The sequence below is a fragment of the Sturnira hondurensis genome, unplaced genomic scaffold, assembly GCF_014824575.4.
Source record: "Sturnira hondurensis isolate 20B ecotype Veracruz unplaced genomic scaffold, ASM1482457v3 Scaffold0001721, whole genome shotgun sequence".
NCBI classification, from domain to species: domain Eukaryota; kingdom Metazoa; phylum Chordata; class Mammalia; order Chiroptera; family Phyllostomidae; genus Sturnira; species Sturnira hondurensis.
In genome coordinates, this window is record NW_028074352.1 from 2,383,223 (window position 1) to 2,403,642 (window position 20,420).

The 20,420-nt window shown below is 39.9% G+C and overlaps 1 protein-coding gene across 1 annotated transcript in view; it reads left to right on the plus strand.

Annotated features, from left to right (window-relative positions):
• The first annotated feature begins 1,314 nt into the window (after window positions 1–1,314).
• WDFY3 (WD repeat and FYVE domain containing 3) overlaps window positions 1,315–20,420 on the plus strand; it is a 288,472-nt gene continuing 269,366 nt past the window's right edge. Inside the window, exon 1 of the mRNA XM_037030828.1 lies at window positions 1,315–1,386. The gene's annotated coding sequence lies outside the window, so the exon portion shown is untranslated. The remainder of the gene's footprint in view (window positions 1,387–20,420) is intronic.

Consider the following 20,420-nt stretch of genomic DNA (forward strand, 5'->3'; position numbering starts at 1 on the left):
TAGGAAAAACAAGTTTGTCATTTGAACGGTATGACCACTTCCCCACTCTAAGCCTGTTTAAGGAAGTCCACTCAGTAATTGCTGACTCAGTTTGCCTGCATTGCCAGAATTGAAGCCTGCCCGTAATTGCCCATTGTATTGATTAGGAACAAACAGCAGAGGGACAAACTGATGATCACTTATTGGTCACAGGTTTACCAAAGCGTGCTAATTTGGACTAAAACCTGTGTTTGTTAGGTTTGCACAGGTTTACAGGGAGGAAAGAAAAACCTGCAAATCTAAGGGCGACCGGCTCAAGGTCACCGAGGGAACGCTACGTGTGAAACTGGGCTCTTTAACTCTTGGGTCCGATAAAGAATGGAGCGAAGCCAAATGCCACACCAGCCCAAACGGAGTTTCAAAACTGCGTAGTAAAACAGCTGGAGGGAATAGTGCTTTTATATTCCAGCTAGAGTGAAATGAACGCAGTTTGCAGTTCTTCCATCACTGTCTGGCAGCATCCAGCAAACGGGTGCAGAGTTAAGGACAGCAGAACCCAGTTGTCCTTTCTCAGCTGTGTTAGGAGAAACTGGAATCGTGGAAGGCGAGGACAACGGAGGCAGCACGAGGCTGGGAAGAGAACCGGCGGCAGCCGAGCGCTAGGCGAGGGGAAGGAAGCGGGTGTGTGCGTAGGGATGGGAAAGGGTGGGAGGGGCAAGGGTGACACCAGGGGCCAAACTCAAGCTCGGAGCATCCTGCGCTCACCGCGTACAAAAGGGGGCGAAACCGGCCAGAGTGAGGGGGGAGCAGGAAGCCAGGGGAAGGGAAGTAAGGAAAGAGGAAGGAAAGACTGGAGGGAAAAGAGGAAGAGGGCTGCAATTTCTGCGGCCGTCTCAGTAGGAGGAGCAAAAGGGGAAAGAGGAGGATCCAGAGTCAGTCAGTCAGGCAGCCTGCGGGAGGTGGGGAAACAGGAGCAGGAGGAGGAGGATTAAAGATGGCCACCAACAGCTGCGGGGAACGGCAACAACCCCTCACTTTTCGGGATGGTTTCCGCGAGTCGGCTCAGCCTTGATGGAGAGGAGAAGCCGGAGGAGCGCCGAGGCTGAGGCGGCGGCGGGGACCCAGCGAGGAGGAGGACGCAGGGAACCAGGGGCCCGGAGAGGAGAAGGGAAAGGCGGTAGCGTCGCTGCCCCGACCGCCTAGCGCCGCTGCCCGCCCCAGCTGACCAGTTCTCGCACTTGCGCCCACAGAATCAAGCCCGGCCCGCAGCCCCTTCCCCTGCCGCGGAGGTCCCGCGCCCAGCCGCTGGCGCGGCGCTCGCCGCCCCCTCCCCTTCGCCAGCGCGCCCTCCGTGCGAAGCTCCGGCCCGCGGAGGTCCCCGTGGCCGGCCGGGCCTGCCAGCCCTCGGTGAGTGCCCCCCGCCCGCCTCCCTGTCCGCCTCCCCCCGCTCCGCCGGCGCTCGGCGCGCCGAAGCCGCTTTGTTCGTGCGGGTCTGAGACGCTGCCCAGTCGCGGCCCTGCGCCCGCTGACCCCGGGGAACAGGCCGCGGCCCAGCTGCTGTCCTCCCTCGGGACCGTGGAGCCCCCAGTCGCCACCGCCGCTGCTATCTGAGCTGGTGGCCGGGCTTGTGCCCTCCACTGCGGCCTGGAGAGGGCGCCATGGCGGTGGGGTCAGGGTCTGGGTCACGCGCCGCTGGTGGTGGGGAGCGATGCCGGGGTGTTTCGAGGGTGGGGGAGGAGAGGACTGGATGTTGCAGCTAGTAAGCATTGGGGGCGTAACCTGGCTGCCCAGGACTGGCGCGGGGAGGGGGTTTTCTGCCCTGCGCCCCTCCGCCAGACCCTGCAGAGTCTCGGCTCCCGGAGCCCGCAGCGTCCGCGCGCAGCCCGACGAGGCCTCCATCCCTCGGGCGCTGTCTCCAGGGCTGCGGGCCTCTCTTGGCTTATTCTCAAGCCCTGCTCGCCTCCCCCCGCCCCCCCTCCCGGCCGCTTCACACACACACACACACACACACACACACACCCGTGCTGGAAACCTTTGGTTTATGGAAGGAACCAAAGATGCTCCTGTGTTCTGTGTTTTGGCCTTTTATTCTCTTGTACAGGGGATGCAGTGGCATCGCAAACATTCCCGGTTACCCTGGTGTTTTAAAAGCGGAAGTGACCTTTCAAACCAAAAAGCATTTGGCCCATCTAGCTAATGTTTGTTGTCAGGTTCAGTGATTCATAGATTGTTACCCGTGAATTTTGAGATCTCCAGTATTAGGGTTCTGTTTCACTGAAATAATGTGGTAAAAACCTGATTGAAAGGATGTTTATTGTATATGTGAACCCTTGCCTCTACTTCCAGTTTTTTAAAAATTGTTTCCTGTGAGAAAATGGTGCTAATGCATGGGAAAAACTATTTCTTGTTCAGTAATGGCATGAGTTGGTTAGTGTCAACTGGATATTGCAGTCTGAACACAAAACAATTAAAGAAAAACAAAACCTTTTGTTTTGAAATAGCATATTTCCAGGTTGGAATTATTTGATAGGAGGTTGAGAACAATTAGTTTCCGCTTTCAGGCATTATAACAAATAAACATAACATAAAACAGAACCAACATATGTTGGTTAATAAAAAGAACTAGATGTAATACAAGTGCACAGGTCTAGGAAAAAATAAATTCAGCTGAAAAAAATACAACTTTTTCATGGGACCCCAAGAATAGCAATTAGCTTGGTATGTTTTTTATATTTAAAAAATATAATGCAGCCCTGGCTGGTGTAGCTCAGTGGATTGATCACAGGCCTGCGAACCAGAGGATATCGGTTCAGTTCCCAGTCAGGGCACATGCCTGGGTTGCAGGCCAGTTCCCTGCAGGCCAACTCCCAGCAGGGGAAGCACAAAAAGCAACCATACATTGATGTTTCTCTCCCTCTCTCCTTCCCCTCTAAAGGTAAATAAATAAGTAAAATCTTAAAAAATATATAATGCATTAGACTGATTTGAAAACTCTACCTACAATCTTTGAGCGTCCGTATTTCATGTTACACTTGGAACTATTCATTCTCAAGCAGCTAGAAATACATGTTTCTACTAGTAGTTTTCTGAGTTGAAATTGATTCATGTACAAAATTTATGTTTCTAATTTAAATTTTCCGCAAAAATGAGATGAATTAGAAAACATGTTCTTTCTGCTCTTGTAATATGTTTTAAATAAGTAAATGACACATTTCAATATTAGTTGGATTCTCTATTTTGAAGATTCTTAAGTTACACTACTCAACTTTTCAAGTTTAAGAGTTTACATCAGGCATTTTTATACAAGTATTTCAGAAGGTCTTTGATTCCTCAGATTATGTGCAGAATGTATGGTGGGTTTGGTTCTACACCATCATAAGAAAGCTCGTCACAGTCTGTTTCCTGGTGGAAAATCTGGCTTTTAATTTGTTTAAAAACAACAACAAAGAACCAACATCTGTGAAGCACAATAAAGTGAAATGCAAAAAAAATGAGCAATACCTGTATATGCTTTTTTGGGGGATAAAGAATCCTTGGAGTCATCTTATTCTCAAGATCTGTCTTTACAAAACATTATGAACTACCCGATATATAATTACAGAATAGATCTCTTATATTTGGGATGTTAAAATTCTTACGATTATATTTGAGAATTTGTATCTTTTAAGTTATTTCTAAGAAATGTTTGTTATTGACAGTTTGGCACAGAGAAATAATTTTTCATGCATTCTTATGGAAACTTTAGGAAAGTGTTACTCCCATTTTACAGGTGAGGAATCTTGAGAGGTGCTCCTTCAAAGTCATACAGAGACTGGTAAGGCCAACATTTAAACCCAGACTTTGTAAAGTCATAGCTAGCACTCCTAACAACAAGGGAGGCTAGGCTTTGAGTCAGTGGTAGCGTTTGTTTGATGTTAAAACTAGTAATTTATATTTTGTTAAAATTGAAAAGTGAATCTGAAATGATCAAACAGACAATATAATGGAATTTTAGAACCACCAACTCTAAGTAAGAAGAAACCTTAGTGTTTAAGCATCTCTTGATGATGCTAGTCTGAAATTGGACCCAAAGTACTGCCATTTCTACAGCATTATTGGGAGGATCATCCAGGTTCTGATATTTGCACTCCCTGTGATTACAAGCTCACTTCTTTCAGCAACATTTTTCATCTTTTTCTAGTTATGTGAGTTAAAACCTGACTTCCTGATATTTCCACTGATAAGTTCCAGTCCCCCCTGTGTATGTATGATGCAGTCATCTTCCAGAAAATAAATAAAAGATAAATGACTTCCCTAATTGTTTTGAAGTCAGGTTTATTGAAGTACAGTTTACATGTAGTAAAATTTCTGACAAATGTATACAGTTGGATAATCATCACCACAATCAATATATAACTTTTCCATCACACCTAAAAGTTCTCATGGTGCTTTGTAGTCAGTCGTCTCCCTGAATCTCCATCCCCCAGCAACCATTAACTAATTAATGCCCCTATAATTTTGTCTTCCAGAATATCATGTAAATGAAACTACAATATGTAGTCTTTTGTGTCTTCTTTCACGTAACATAATGCTTTTGATACTCATTAAGTTTTGTTGCATGTATCAGTAGCTTGTTTAGTGGTGTGCTGATAAATATTGTTAACAACTTGCTCTCCAAAGGAAAAAAAAACCCCTGATTTGTAGCGTTTGGTAATCATTGCACTGTAAATACTCTAATCATGGCCTGTATTAAGCTACCTAAACCAGCTGGCAAAATTCTTGTAAATTTTTACCAGTGGGCTGTCACCAGCTGGTACCAGCCCACTCTAGCACACCACTGAGTTTGTTCCTTTATATTGTTGAGTAGCATTCTATTCTATTGCGGTGCCACAGTTTGTTCATCTGTTCATGAATTGGACATTTGAATCCCAGTTGTGGTCAACGATGAGTAAAGCTTCTGTGAACAGTTACGTGCTGGTTGGTGTGTGTGGGGGCAGATTTTTTTTTGAGTTGTACCTAGGAGTGAGATTACTGGGTCCTGTAAGTGTATATTTATCAATATTAGTAACTTTATGTTGTTCTGCCAAACTGTTGTCCAAAATGACTATATCATTTTGCATTCCTACCAGTAGCAATATAAGAATTTCAGTTGTTTTGCATGATTGTCAGCCCTTAGTATTCTCAGTTATTAAAATTATAGCCCAGTGATTTTCAACCATTTTCATCTCATGGCACACATAAAATAATTACTAAAATTTCACAGCACACCAAAAAATGTATTTTTTTGCTGATTTGATAAAAAATAGGTATAATTTTGATTCATTCACAGTGGACAACTACTGTTGTGTTGGCTGTTGTCATTTTTTTTATGTGACAATCTAAGGGAAAAAGAGGTCAGTGCCCTTTACTAAATAGTCAGGTATTGCATGTTTTAAAAGTGCTTGTGGCACACTGGTTGAAAATTGCTGTTATAGCCACATAACACATTTGTTATATGTGCAGTAGCCTCCTTTAATGTTTTTTACTTAAGTTTTAGTTTCAGTATTTGAACCAACATAGGAAGTTTCTGATAGACATTACTAAATAATTCTCTTTTGGCTTGGTCATCAGTCATGATCACATTTACTATGGTACTTAAAGAATGTTTTTTGAGTTTCTTATTGTGCAGTTGTCTTTCATATTATTAGAATTGGTTTTAAAAAAGGAATCACCATAAAGGAATTCTAATACTTAGCTGTTAACATTTTTATAATGTGGCTTTTATTTTATTTTCTTAAATATTTTATTTATTTATTTTTCTTGTTAAAGATTAGTTTTACTTCTGTTCCTTTTCTTTGCATATCTTTTTAAAATATGGTTTCTTGATTATGCCATTACAGTTGTCCCACTTCCACCCTGCACATTCACCCCCCCCATTCCTCCCCTTTAGTTCATGTCCATGTGTCACAAGTTCTTTAGATTCTACATTTCCCCTACTATTCTTGTCCTCTCCCCTGTCTATTTTCTACCTACCGTCTATGCTACTTATTTTCTGTACCTTCTCCCCCCTTCTCCTCCTCCCACTCCCCTGTTGCTAACCCTCCATGTGATCTCCATTTCTGTGGTTCTGCTCCTGATCTAGCTGTCCTCTTAGTTTGCTTTTGTTTTAGGTGTGGTTGTTTATAACTGTGAGTTTGCTGTCCTTTCACTGTTTATATTTTTTATCTTCTTTTTCTTAGATAAGTCCCTTAACACTTCATATAACAAGGGCTTGGTGATGATGAACTCCTTGAACTTGACCTTATCTGAGAAGTACTTTATCTGCCCTTCTATTCTAAATGATAGCTTTGCTGGATAAAGCAATCTTGGCTGTAGGTCCTTGGATTTCATGACTTGGAATACTTCTTTCCAGCCCCTTCTTGCCTGTAAGGTCTCTTTTAGAAATCAGCTGACAGTCTGATGGGCGCTCCTTTGTAGGTAACTGTTCCCTTATCTCTTGCTGCTTCTAGGATCTTGGCTAATGTAATTATGATGTGCCTTGGTGTGTTCCTCCTTGGGTCCAACTACTTTGGGACTCTCTGAGCTTCCTGGACTTCCTGGAAGTCTGTTTCCTTTGCCAGATTGGGGAAATTCTTTATTTTTTGGTCAGATAAGTTTTGTACTTGTTGCTGTTTCTCTTCCCCTTCTGGAACCCCTATAATCTGGATGTTGGAATGTTTAAAGATATCCTGGAGGTTCCTAAGCCTCTCCTCATTTTTAAAAATTCTTGTTTCTTCATTCTTGTCTGTTTAGTCGTTTTTTTCTTCCTTCTGGTCCACTCCCTTGATTTGAGTCCCAGTTTCCTTCCCAACACTATTGTTTCCTTGTGCATTTCCCTTCATTTCACTTAGTGATGGCTTCATTTGTTCATCTAATTTGTGGCTAAAATCAATCAGTTCTGTGACCATCCTGATCACCAGTGGTTTGAACTGTGCATTTGATAGGTTGGCTATCTCTTGGTCACTTAGAAGTATTGGCTCTGGGGCTTTGAGCTGTTCTTCTTCTTGAGCCATAATGTTTTGGTCTGTTTGCACTTGTTACATATAAGGTGAGGAGCCTTAGGTGTTCACCAGGGCGGGGCAATCCAGGTAACTGGGTTGTGACTGGGGTGGGGTCAGAGAGGGGCAATGGTGTTTTTTCTGCTCTCACTTGGATTTCGGTCCCCTCTGCTTCTTCCCACAAGCAAATTCAGCCCTTCTGGTGTTAGTTCCCAGATGTGTGGGCTTGTGTACCCTCCAGAACCCTGTGGGTCTCTCCAGCGAACTCTCTGTGAGCCTGGGAGCCTCTCCTGGCACCTCGACCCTGAAAGTTTTTCCAATAAGCGCTTTTAGGCTTTATTTCTTAGCACTGGGGCCCTGGGTTGTGTGGTCTGTTTAACTGCTTGCTCCTCTGCCTGGTTTATCTGCACGTGAATGTGTGACCGGGGTCAGCCAGCCACCCTGCGCCTTGGATCTGCCAACCACCTGCACGCCTGGGTCAGTCCGGCTGCTTTTTCCTGTAGTGACCCCTCTCCGCCAGCCATTGACTTTGCCTCTCTTACTGGTCTGGATGAATGGTTCGTTGTTGTCAGACTTTGGTACAGTTTAGTTTTCTCTGTGTTTTGGTTGCATTTTGGTTTTTAAATCCTTGTTGTTCATAAACTTGGTTGTGCGAGGAGGTATAGTGTTTCCACTTACACCTCTATCTTGGCCGGAAGTCGATTTTATTTATTGTTAAAAGGGGAGGAAGGGAAGGAGAGAGGGAGAGAAGCATCAATGTGTGGTTGCCACTCATGCATCCATAGTGGGGACCTGGCCCACAACCCAGGCATGTGCCCTGACTGGGAATCGAGCCTGCGACACTTTGGTTAGCAGGCCCACACTCAGTCCACTGAGCTGAACCAGCCAGGGCCTAAATGTGGCTGTTATAAAATCTATGTAAATCTTGTTGTGTTTTTTTTAAGAGAAATTTATAATCAAAATTCTCAAATTATAAAGCATTTTCAACTTTTACTACTTAGCTCTAGATTCACATATCCAACTGCTGATTTAGACATAGCCCCTGAGATATTCCCATAGTCCTGTCAACTTCAGCATGACCAACACCTACCTAGCTCATAATCTTTCCCCCCAAATGTCTTCTCTTTTCCTCTCTTCTCAATCTGAGTGACTATCATCTACCCTATCACAAGATAGAAGCCGGGCAGTCATCTTCTACTCCTTAGTCTTCCACATACTGTTAAGCATCGGACCAGGTCCAATTGCTTTTATCTTCTAAATATTTCTCTTATTCCACCACTTCCTCCTCAAAAGCCTTTTATTAAGTCCTATATTCCTCTGATGAATTATTACAGTGGTCTTCTAAATGCTTCTTTAACTTTACCTTCACACCTTCTCATCAATTCCCCTCACACCCTTTCCAAAATGACATCTTTTTTCTTTTTTAATTTTGAAAAATACAAAATTATATTTCCAATATGCATTTTTTCTCCTGCTTAAAACCTTTTAATAGATCCTAAGTCATTATCAAAGAGCCTTTAAAGCATTGGATCTTGGTCGGTGTGGCCTGGCTTCAGCGTCTGCAGTCTCATCCCCGATGACAGCCATTCTTTTGTTCATTCTTGAAACAAGGATTTGTGTGCGTCTGCTCTCTACTCTGCACAGTGCTAGGTGATGGAGTTATATCAAGGAGCTTCAATTCTGGTGGGGCAACAGATAATAGATGTCTGTGTTGTCAGTTGCTAGTAAGTGCCATGGAGAACCAAGGCTGGGTGAGGGAGTTAAGGGAGTACTAGGGTCCTGAGGTGTGGGTGGGGTTGCCATTTAGAAGGCTCTGTGAGAAGACCTCTCTGTTAAGGTGACATTTGAGCAGAGTCTTGAATCGTTTGAGAGAATAAGTAAGAGTTTTACATCTGAGAGAAGGACGTGCTGAGACCCTGAAGCAGGAGGGAGAACAGCCAAGGGTTGGCTGTAAGGTGGTGAGAACTGAGGTCAGGGTGGCGGAGGCACTAGCAGATGGTGGAGTGCATTGTAAGGGCTTTGACTTCTGAACTTACTGACTTTGAGCTTAGAGTGTGCCTGCCCTGGGCATGGACAGAGATGCATTCCTGTCTCTTACCTGAAGTTTCTAAATATGCTACCCGGTCGTGCCCTGAGCGTTTCCTGCTGCCCAGCATAGTGCTGTGTTCCCTTAGCAACCTTTGTTGTAACGCTGCTTATTAGCCGCTTTATTTTTTGTCTCTCCTCTCTAGACTGAACTTCACAAGATTTTACTTTTCACCTCTGAATTCTGCTTTCATTTAATTAATATCTGTTGAATTATGGGGTTGCTGAAAATGAGATTAATCATTGAATACTGGGTAGGAGATAACCCAGCAGTATTGTGTAATGACTGCTAACTCATATGGATGCGGATTCTGTTTGATTTGCTGACTAGTGTACATTCAATGCCAGGACAATGAACCATGCACAATAGGTGCTCAGTAAGTGCCCAGTCAATGATTGAGTGCATATCTGTGTGACCGCCTCTGCTTTTTCTTCTCCTTCCCTTAAACACATGGGCAAGCTTCCCCCAAATCCCTGAACACAGGCAGCAAACACAAGGCCCGCGGGCTGAATCTGGCCCTCTACCTTGTTTTATCTGGTCTGGCACCTTGTTTCTACCCGGCAGCAGCGCCAAGCTCCTTGCCCTTAATTAAGGAGTAGTTAACATTTATATAGTCCTAAAATTGCATTCGGCCCTTTGAAGGCAACCGTTAAGCTGATGTGGCCCCCATGAAAATGAGTTTGACACCCCTGCCTTAACATTTTTCCTTAATGGCCTTATCCTTCCTCTAATTTCATGCTCAAGTCAATGTAAGGACTTTGACTTCATTCATTCCTTCATTCTTTATATACTTAGGAAATTCATTCATTCATTCTTTATAAACAAATGTAATAATTAATGTAGGTGACTTCTTCCAAGCTAAATATATAGGGTTTATTTACATTTATGTTTTCCTTTCATTGGTGGGTATTTTTTGAGGTTACTTTATTAGCCTCATAATCACTAATAAACAAGACACTGGGTAGGTCTAGATTATCATTTTTATATACAACTCAGTAGGAGCCCTGCATAGCATGAAAAGTCTAGTATTGGAAATAAAGTCAGCCATATTTCTTAGTGTGTTTCATTGGTTGAGCAAGCAGTTGGAGTTGGTTCACTTACCTGACCACTGATGCAGGCCTTTAGAGGTATTTTGGTGCTCACCACGAAGTCTGTAGAAGTGTCCGACTTCAGCACACACCCTTAAACCTGGGTATCAACTTGAGCATACAACTGTTCTGTAACTCTTGAGTCCCTCAGTCCTTACATCTCAGGCTTCCATGACCTGTCTGATCCCTACAGGGGAAGGACATGGGGAGATCCTTGAGTATTGTATTTGCAGAAGCTTTAAGACTGGAGGCAAGACATTTAGGGTAATGTCTGTTGGTGATATCAGCCATTTTCCTCCATTTTGGGTTAACCAAAAATCATTTTGAGTAGTAGATTGTCTTGTGTATAATACGTAATACACATTAGATCATTGATCTTCCACAGTGTTGTAATCCATTGTGACAGGCCAAGTGGTGATATTTTTATTATATGAAATACTTTGTATATTCTAGCCCCCTTCATGTCTGTACTGTTTGAATTTGACCAATTACACTGCAATTTCACTAAGTGCTGAGTTTTTGCTTTGTTTTCGGTTTAGGCTTTTTTTGTTTTTTAATGGTTACATGTCAGTAGGTCCTTGGTTTTATTTCCTTAGTAGAGTGGTCTTACTATTCAATTTGCACATAGCTTTTTTTTTTAATCAAGGAAAGTTATTAATGACTTGGGTTGAGTTTGCTCCCCTAAAGTTTTAAAGCTTTTTGTCACTTTCTGTTTGTGTATAGTATGTTTATTATTATATGACTTGGCACAATGCTAGTACATCTAGTTATTTTAAGTTTAATATCATTGTTTTGTGATATTCCACAAAAGAACATGATGGTGATGAAGCTTGAGACTTGAGAGTGTACTGTGCCAACTCTATCAGTGTACTGACCCATCAGCAGTTACTTCTAAGCCTTGAGAGGACTGAATCCCTATGTAGAGAGGTACTGTAATCATGCATTTTGGTGAGGTTGTGAGCTTGGATCAATAACTTTAAATCAGCGAGATAGATGTGAAGCCTCAGTGAATTTAAAGTACTGTAATTGTATTATGGGGTTTAGAAGACTACTGAATGAAAAATAAACTACGGTTGTTTGAATCTTCTGTGCATGGCCTAATTTCTTTAAGGTATATATTCGTACTACTTACAAAAGGTAAGTGGCTGTTTATGATGCCACTGTCAGAGACCCAGTTTGAATTCTAGTATGTCTGCTGCTAGAGAGCTGTGGTACTGTTAGCAGGTCACCCATCCTGTCTGGCCTCTGGCTCTTCATCTGTTTGCAGTCCTTTCTGTACCAGGTTCCTTAGAGAATAGAGATTACTGTATTTTGACACTATAATTCTTTTAGTTTTCTTCTGTTTCTTAAGCCCTTGGTACTTAGGTTATGAGCGGGAGCATGTTACAGGGTGATTTTCGACATGTGTAATAGGTGTATCTTCAACACTTGATGAATCTGCTACATTTTAAAATATCAGGCCTAGCTTCCTCTTCCTATATAATGTTTCTTCTTAAGTTGTTTTCCTCTGTTCTCCAGCCAGTATGGATTTAAAGGTGGTCAATTAATTTACTGTTAGCCTAGGAAGAATAGGAATTTGTTACATAGCCATTATCTAATACTAAAAGTTATTTTGTTAAATAGAATATTTTGTTACTTAGTTAAATAGAATCTGCTATTTTCTTTAGTGGAGGGCAGCTAATTTGTTTATCTGCAGAGTACCCTGTGGGATTATTGCCTTTCTCTAAGTAAAGCACCCACATGCATAAATTTTGCTTTATAAATTACATAACTTAGGAGGTGATTAATTATTGTATATGGGATTAACACTTAAAAGGTGTTTTCTCAAGATACCCAAATCTTGTACTACATTTTTGAGCATTTGTGTTTAGAAAAACAGCTTACTTGCTTTAGTTTATCTAACATTTATTCAAATTGCATTACTTTACTGATATATTTTTAAGTTTTGAAATAATTATAAACTCAGGAAGTTGCAAAAATTACCAGTAGAGCCCCATGTAACCCTGAACCATCACCCTTTCCCCAGTAGTAACAACATCTTACATAATTGTAGTACAGTACTGACGTGTATTTCATTGCTAAAACCGTGATGATTATTAGCATGATGATCTTGCTTCTTTTAAAAAATGTTGACAAATACAAGAGTGTTGTGATTTTTATTCTCAGAGAGAGAAAATGTTAGCATGTACAAATTCAGATTCCATGCCTTGTTTCTGTAGGCAGCTTACCACTCAGTGTTCCTTCCCTGTACTTTCTGTGAAAAGGGTGGCAAGTAACCAGGCAAATGGCTGATTGTTTTCCAGCAGTTAGTTCGTTCACAGCCTTAGGTATCGTCGTGTAAAATTTCAGTTACGTGGCATTTTCGTAATTCCTCTTCATTAGACTTCTTTATTTAATCATTGCTTGCTGGGTACTTTTATTCTTGCATGTAACAGAATATAAAGAAAAAATATTAGGTAGCTAGTCAAGAGATAATTATTAAGTACCTGCTATTACTGTGTTGACTGAAGAAGACACATTGGGAAAGTAGAGGAAGGTTTATAGTGTAGTTGAATCAACAGCTGTAGAACATCACCTCGTATTATATAATGTATTTCAACAAATTTTGTTCTCTCTCTAACATAGAAATAGGCATGAAATTGGCCTGCAATAAACATTGAGTGAATGAATATATGTAAGTAATAAGCATGTTGTCAGAAAATTCTGTAAGTCAAAATAAATGTTTACTGTCAATCCCTAGGAATTCTAAAACTACTCTTTATCGAGTAAAAGAATGATAATACATGTTTTGTTATGTTTCTTTATTCTCTTCACCCTAGAAAACCCTCAGTTAATTAATAATCAGATTCTCTTGTTTATAGCCTGAGTCTTTCTGATTCTGAAGCCCAAGTTCTTTCTCTGGAACATGGCTCATGAAAACATGGTGTTAAGTGACATGGATGATAACTGCCATAGTTAAGTAAACAAGTATGAAATTAAACTCTGTGTCAGTTGTTTTTGGAAAAATCGTGTATTGATTGCCTAATAATTTTCTTTCACTTGATTTATTTGTGTAATAGCTAGTGACTAAATTAGATCAAGTATAAGGGATTAAACTTGCTCTTGGAACCTAGTTCTTTTCACCCAAATGATAATACACTGTGAATAGACTCTAAGATGATGCTATAATGTGTATTAGTCATTCTAAAAATTTTTTCCTAAATATTTATGAAATCTTTTATTGGGTGCTGTACTGGGTACTATGGGGGCTACATGGATAGTTCTGCTCTCAATAACTTTATGATGTAGTGGAGATAAGATACACATATAAATAATTGAACATTATACGATTAGTCTGAAAAGTACCGAAGTTCTTTGGCAACTTAGTGAATAGAAAAATAGTTTTAGTTTAGAAGTGATTACAGGATGGCTAAGGTGTTTGATCTGCGTATCAGGGTGATTGATAGAATTTTTTTGGTGAAAACTAAAATTTACTTATCAGAGTTATAGAAAATTATGAAATCAATAGGTTTTACCATCAGTGAATCAGATGGAAAAAATATTTGTCTGAATTTATTGTTTAAGTAAAAAAGGTAAGAATTAGGGCCCTGGCTGGGTAGCTAGTTAGAATGTCCTCCCAGTAGGCCAAGGTTGCAGGTTCGATCTCCTGTCAGGGCACATACAAGTGTCAACCAATGAATGCATCAATAAATGGACCTAGAAATTGGTTTCTCTTTCTCTCTGTCCCCCTACTCTCATTCTCCCTTTGTCTCACTTCCTCTCTCACTTTGAAATCAATACATTAGAAATTTAATAAAGATAAGGGTTAGAAATAAAGTAAAACTCTCAGAGAAGACCATACTTTTAACTTGAGAAACTTTTGCATCTGAGGCATTTTACACTAGGTCACCATGAAAATTGAACTAAATATGACTTCTCTAGCATTTATTCTTTTTAAAGATAATTCGATGTATTGGATCAATGACAGATGTGCTTTACAGACTGCATTTTATTTGCTAAATAAATTTGATGAGTTATCTCGGTGGTCAAGGTGAAAATTCATTTATTGCTGTTTTATTATTCCTGAAGTTCTGATATTTAAAGTATTTCTATTACCGCTAGGGCAACTATCGTTGAAAAAGTTACCTTGGCCTTGCGAAGTTCAGCATTGTTAAGGGGTGGCTGTTGGAGGCGGCTTAAAGAAGAGACTGGAGAAAAAGGGAAAGGACAACATGGGTGCGACATCATGGGGGCAGGGGAGAAAGGGAGAAGAAATGAGAGTTCTCTGCAAAGGGGGATTGTTCTGCTGTGAGTCACTCAGCCTTAGCAGAGGTTGATCTGTGCCTGGTAAAACCCAAAGCACTTTTGAAAGCTAGTTTCTTCATCAAACCTGTATAAAGAGCAGACAGTCTTGATGTTACTTTAGTTATACAATGAATATTAATGAAAAATGGTGTCATGACATATGTTTGTGTTCTCCACCTCCTTTCCGTAGAGACCTGGATTTAAATCTGAGTCACTAGAGTAAATAAATAAGTGTAGTCATTCCCAGCCTGTGGTAGGTTGCATAACCACCACATTGGGTTGGCCTAGGTGTTTATACTTTCAAGAGGGAATGGGGAAGCTGGAAAAGTCATGGCAGCTGCTGAAAAGTCATTAAGGCCACCATTAGGGTTGACGTGCACTTGTGCAGCTGGGGCAGGGCAGGGGATATATGCAGAATAGCCTTGTTAGGATGACAGTACTAGTGATCTCTATTCATAGCCTGGAGAAGATCATTGTATTTCTGTAGAAAGTATATATTTTTTTTTCTCTTTATGGATTTTCATGCACTTAGAATTTCCTCAGCCTAATACTTTCATTAAAAAAGTGATTCACTTTTGACTGCTGAATGCCAGTGTTGAAAGATCTTTAAAAAGATCCTCATATTCTAGCCTTTTTTTTCTACACTGCTTGTTGACATCTACTGTGATGCAGAGTCGAAGGGCTGTTTTGCATATCATAATGTCATCTGACAAAGCATCCTTCCAGCCCAGTTCAGCAAGTGCTGTTTTAACGGAAGATTGGTTGCATTCCTGCACCTAATTGTGGCTTTAGTGTTGTTAAGCTTATAGATACCAACCACACCTTTGTGTGCTTTCCTCAGTTTTGTTAAAGTTTAGAAATGCTCTTACATACAGGTTGGTTGCATTGATTTCAGTATTTTTTAAGTTTTTGTCTTATCTAAGTAGCAGTGGTAGGTAATATACACAGGTTTTGAGTTAGACTTGTATTTTCTTGTTTGTTATTATTAAGAGATCAATAAAAAAAGTGCAATTTCAATTTTAAAAAATGACTTTAAAGATGGGAAAGTGACTAGTTTAGTAAAGAGTTGCTGTGGCTTGTTGGCATTTTCCCGTCTAGTCTGTTTTCTTCATGAGCACTCAAGTCATTTTAACATCTCCATGGACAGCAATTTAGAAGCTAAATAAATACATTGGCTAGTGACTCATTCCTAGGTGCCTGAAATAGAAAAATCATACCAAAATGAACAAATAGTGAAGTGGATTTTTGAAAAGTAAATATTGAATATAGTGTTGGATTAAGGAAAGACCTACAGGAATGTAAAATTAAAATAGAGGAAAATAATTGCCTTGTGAAAGGGTAAGAGCAAATGAAATTGACCATGATATGAGATGCATTTTGTATTATGTTTATTATTCAGTGGGGAGTTATCTTTGGGAAAAGGGACTAGAACTCACATTATATTTGGTTTTCTTTGAGTGAGGTCCTGCCTTACATGTATCATTCTATGATGGCTGTGTTTATTGCACTGTGAGCCGAGTACAGTGGACACTCCTTTACTAACCATCTGAACCCCTTGTTTTTTTCTTTTTTTCACTCAACAAGATTTTTACTAACTGTTGGCTTTGCGTGTTGAAATATTGAGGTGATAAGATACCAATTCTCCTTTCCAAGAGCTAGTTTAACTTATGAACAGATAGTTATTAAGTAATGTGGTCATTGCATTGTTTGACGTTTCATTGGCTTTCCTCCCTAGCCCCCAGTATTTGGAGTTCCTTATTATCCATTGTACTTGTTCTTATTGTAGATCTTTGGTGTAGGAGGTACATACACATAGCTTTTCCCGATAATCTTGGACTACTTTTCAGTTTTTCCTTAATCTCATGATGATCTCATTTGCAGCCTGATCTTTAGGAATCAAGGTAGACAAATCCAAGAAAGGGACAACTTTGATAAGGGGGCAGTATTAATAATGAAGGCAGATTTTGGAGAAGGTGATGCTAATCCCATTTTTCGCACTAAGTAGAGTTAGAAAATTAACTAAATTTCATAAAGAATTCAGCATTGATGAAAAGAGATACTAATTTATATGACTAGATGTAAGTGCTGTTTTATTGCTCTAAAGTACCTTATTTGTTTTTTGTCAAGAAATTGCAGCTAGAACTCTTGGGAATTAAATGGTTATTTCTATATGCTATAATATAATATATTTACATAATAAAATATAGTCATTTTCTTTTTTCCTACTTTTAACAATATAACATGGTGATTTAAAAATAGGCACATATATATCTAAGAATATTGTTGTTTTAATATTACTGTTTTACAAAGTTTCTGATTCATACCATTCAGAAAATATTTTTCTTTTGTTTATCTGTTTAATTCCTTTGTTTTTAAATTCTGTAAGTTTGCTTACTTTTACCACATCTCAGTAATTGATAAGGTTTTGATGGCATTTGTGATATGACAGAGTATGGTCAAGTTTAAGAGTAGGGCAGAGGTTACTGTTGTACAGGACAGAGTAGAACCAGTTCACACTTTGAATAGTGCTGCACATTAGAGCCAATCGGCCCTACTCTGCAGGTGTTAAGGAAAGGTTCTCTTTGGTAGGCCATGTCAAGAGTAGAATAGCCATAGAGCCATTCATGCAACCTATTGTAAATGGGAATTCAAGGTAGAGAAGTATATGGAATCTTGAGAGTAGGAGAGAGAATCAGAATGAATGAGTACATACATGTATATATACATTTATTTGCATGGCCTCCGGAGGATTTTGTCTGTGCGAACTTGGTTACTGGGTTCTAAATAATGGCCAGGTACCAGTCCTTGAGGTTGGAACTGGTAATTAGAGGCAGCCCAGTCCTAGGACGAGACAAAGCAGAAATAGACTAGGAACCTCTGGAAGTGTCAAAACAGAAGCCTAGTTATAATTATTTAGGTACAGACAGGGCTAGAACAGCAGAAAGGGTAGGAGTAGAATAGAGTAGGTATGAGAACAAGCTGGTAATCCTAGTCATCTAACCTGATCATAAAGGCTGGGTGAATATGTGTTAATGATAACTTGATCTGGAGTCAAAGGTTGGGACAGAAACTACTTACATAACTCATCAAAATCTGTAGTGGCAGTGCAGGATTTAAGTGATTGAAGAAGCAAGGCACATGGAGAGCAGAAACAGGCTGGGCCTGACATTCTTTATATATTATTAAATATCTTTTAAGGAAGAAATTTATTTCCATGGTTAATCAGTAATCATTTAGTTTGCTTTGTTGACGCTGGTGTGGCATCACGAGATGTAGAGAATTGCTGATGCTTCATAGTAATGTCTTAACAGGAAGCTGCTGCTGAACTGCTGCTAAAATGAACAAATTGAAGCTTCAGAGTAAATATGCTTTCTTGCAGAATAGGAGGATGTAAAAAAGCATGTTAAGCATGAGGGTTCTAATGTCACAATTCTGAAGGCAAAAACACACCATGTTAAGAGTTTAATTTTTGAGTGGAATAAAAGGAAGCACCAAAAATGTATGAACATGATAATTTGACGTTGAAATGAGAATCTTCTCACACCTTTTTTTACTTCCTAGAAGAAATCTTGTTAGCATTTTGGGGGTTGTACTTAGCTGATGCTCAGTAGCATAAGCGGTGACAAAAGGCATTAGTGGGACCTATACTGGAAGTTGAATGATACATTGAATAAGCGGGGTATGCACAAAAGAAACCAGAGGAGCTCTAGGAATTTCAGCAGGAGTTTTTATACCTCTTTTCTAGACCCCTGCCATAAATGTGACTGTGCTCTAAAGATTGAGTCTCTGCTTTGCCTTTTCAATTTTTACATCCCAACAAGAAAGGGTGAGATTAGTCCTGTTCAGATCAGGTGTCTGTCTCCCAGAACCAGGGAGAAGGGGACCCAGGGTCTTGGTGTATAGTTATAGCACTAGGCATCTACCCATGTGCGGGGGCCATCCCCAAAGAAGAGGAAATCAAAGCTTGATCCCTCCTAGGAGGTGTCTAGATTATCCCATCTTTTGTAATTTAACCATCTATTTTACCTCCTTGTTTCCCCCCAGTTTTCTCCATTATATAAAGGCAGACATAACCCTGCTACTGCATATGTGCACTTTTTCTAGTGGGAGAAAAATCTAAATACAAGCTAAGGTACCAGTCAAGAAGCAGTGCCATAGGGCTACTCATTCTGGGTAATATGCTACCTTTCATTCCACTGTGATTATTTTTTGATATTTTACGACCTAATTTTAATTCCTGCCGACTTGTCATCTATGTGATTGGGGGGAAGGAAAAGGAAATAAAATGTATTTAAAGAGAAAGATGAGGGTACTTACTACATACCAGTGACTAGTAAGGAAATAAATGGTGACTATAATCCATAGTTTTGCATAAGTGTACAGAACCTAATCTATTTCACTTCACATTTTGTATTTCTGTAACTTTCTGCTCATCAAGTATCTTGGCTTAGCAAGTTCTCTTCCAAACAAGCTGAACCTGTGCTTTCTTCATGAAAGTATCTGCTCCAGTAGTTCAACTGTATAGAATTGTGATGGTCAGATTGTGATGGTCTGCCACTGACCTTAATACTGTGCACTGTATCACCAGAAAGTACCCCATGAGAATCCCCTACATTGTTCTCATGGTCTTTCCACCTCCTTCCCCAAAGGTGTAGTAGCATCCTCTCTTTTCCTTGATAGCCAGGGATACTTACCCCCACCCAATTCTGTAGTCTTGATTTTTGCTTATTTTTCTACTGTCATGAGGAAATCAAGCTGAATGCTGTAAGCTCAGCTTTCAATATAATGAAACAGTTATTTTGTCTCCTGGTGTAAGTATTTTTTTCCTTGTGAATTAAAACTGGTAGATCAGATTCCAGAGTTCTTGAGACAAGAAGCAAAATGCTATCATTGTTTGGTTCCCATATGCATTGTATCTTGGAGATGGGAGACATTGAGTATTGGTTAGTGATTCAGAACCTATTTATATCCTGCAGGACATCACCCTAATTTAATTTTGTATAGTGAGGCTGGCAGAGGCAAATTCAGAATCCGTATATCTTATGATGAGGACCAGTCATCACCATTTCTATAATGCAGAAGAGCTTGTAATTTGCCAAGAAGTGGTGCTTAGGGGGGACTCATGCAATTGGGTTCTAAACAATAGTATTATTGAGGTCAGTCATACTAAGTCCATGCATTTAATACCTTGCATAACTGCTTCTCCTGCCACCTGGTTGTTTTCATGAAACTATTGAACAAGGACCAGATTGGCTGGAGAAGTCTGACTTGATTTGTCATGTGGGTCATCTTATCCACCTGTTCATTGGGAAGCTTTATATTTTGGTTTGTTTGCTTTGGCAGTGGCAGGATTCTGGTGAACACATAAGAGAGGGATTTTTTTTAGGTCATCGCCAGGTTGTGAGAGATTCATTCAAATAGTCATTCCGTAAATCTCCCTATTATTTATCCTCTCATCTTTCATGGTAAGAAAAAAAGGAAGGATTGTAGGCTCTATACATTCCAGGAAATGTCTTCTGCAAATTACTGTTGCATTCTGGAAATTCCCCAAACTTAAGCATGTTTTCAAGCCACATTTAACAACTATATTTTAAAATTTAACTTATTTAACTCAGCTCTTTTCCTTTTTTTGATTTCATGTTCTATATAACTATAGTTATGGTCCTTAACTATAAGGCCCATTTAAATATTTTTAACATTTTGGCTTAAAGAGTTCTAAAATGCCATTTATGCTGTGTTTGTGAAAGCATGTGTATATTTGTATACACATACATATATACTTAGCATAGAAAATGTCTGAAAAGATACATACCACACTGTAAACAATGTTTATCTTTGGGTAATGAGTTAAGGGAAAATAAGAATTGGTATTGTGGTGGAGAGTGACTTTTATTGTTTGATGTCAAAAAATGTGTTCTGCTTGATATTTTATATTCTACTAAATACACACTTTTCATTAATATGAAAAAGGCCAGCATTCGGACCAAG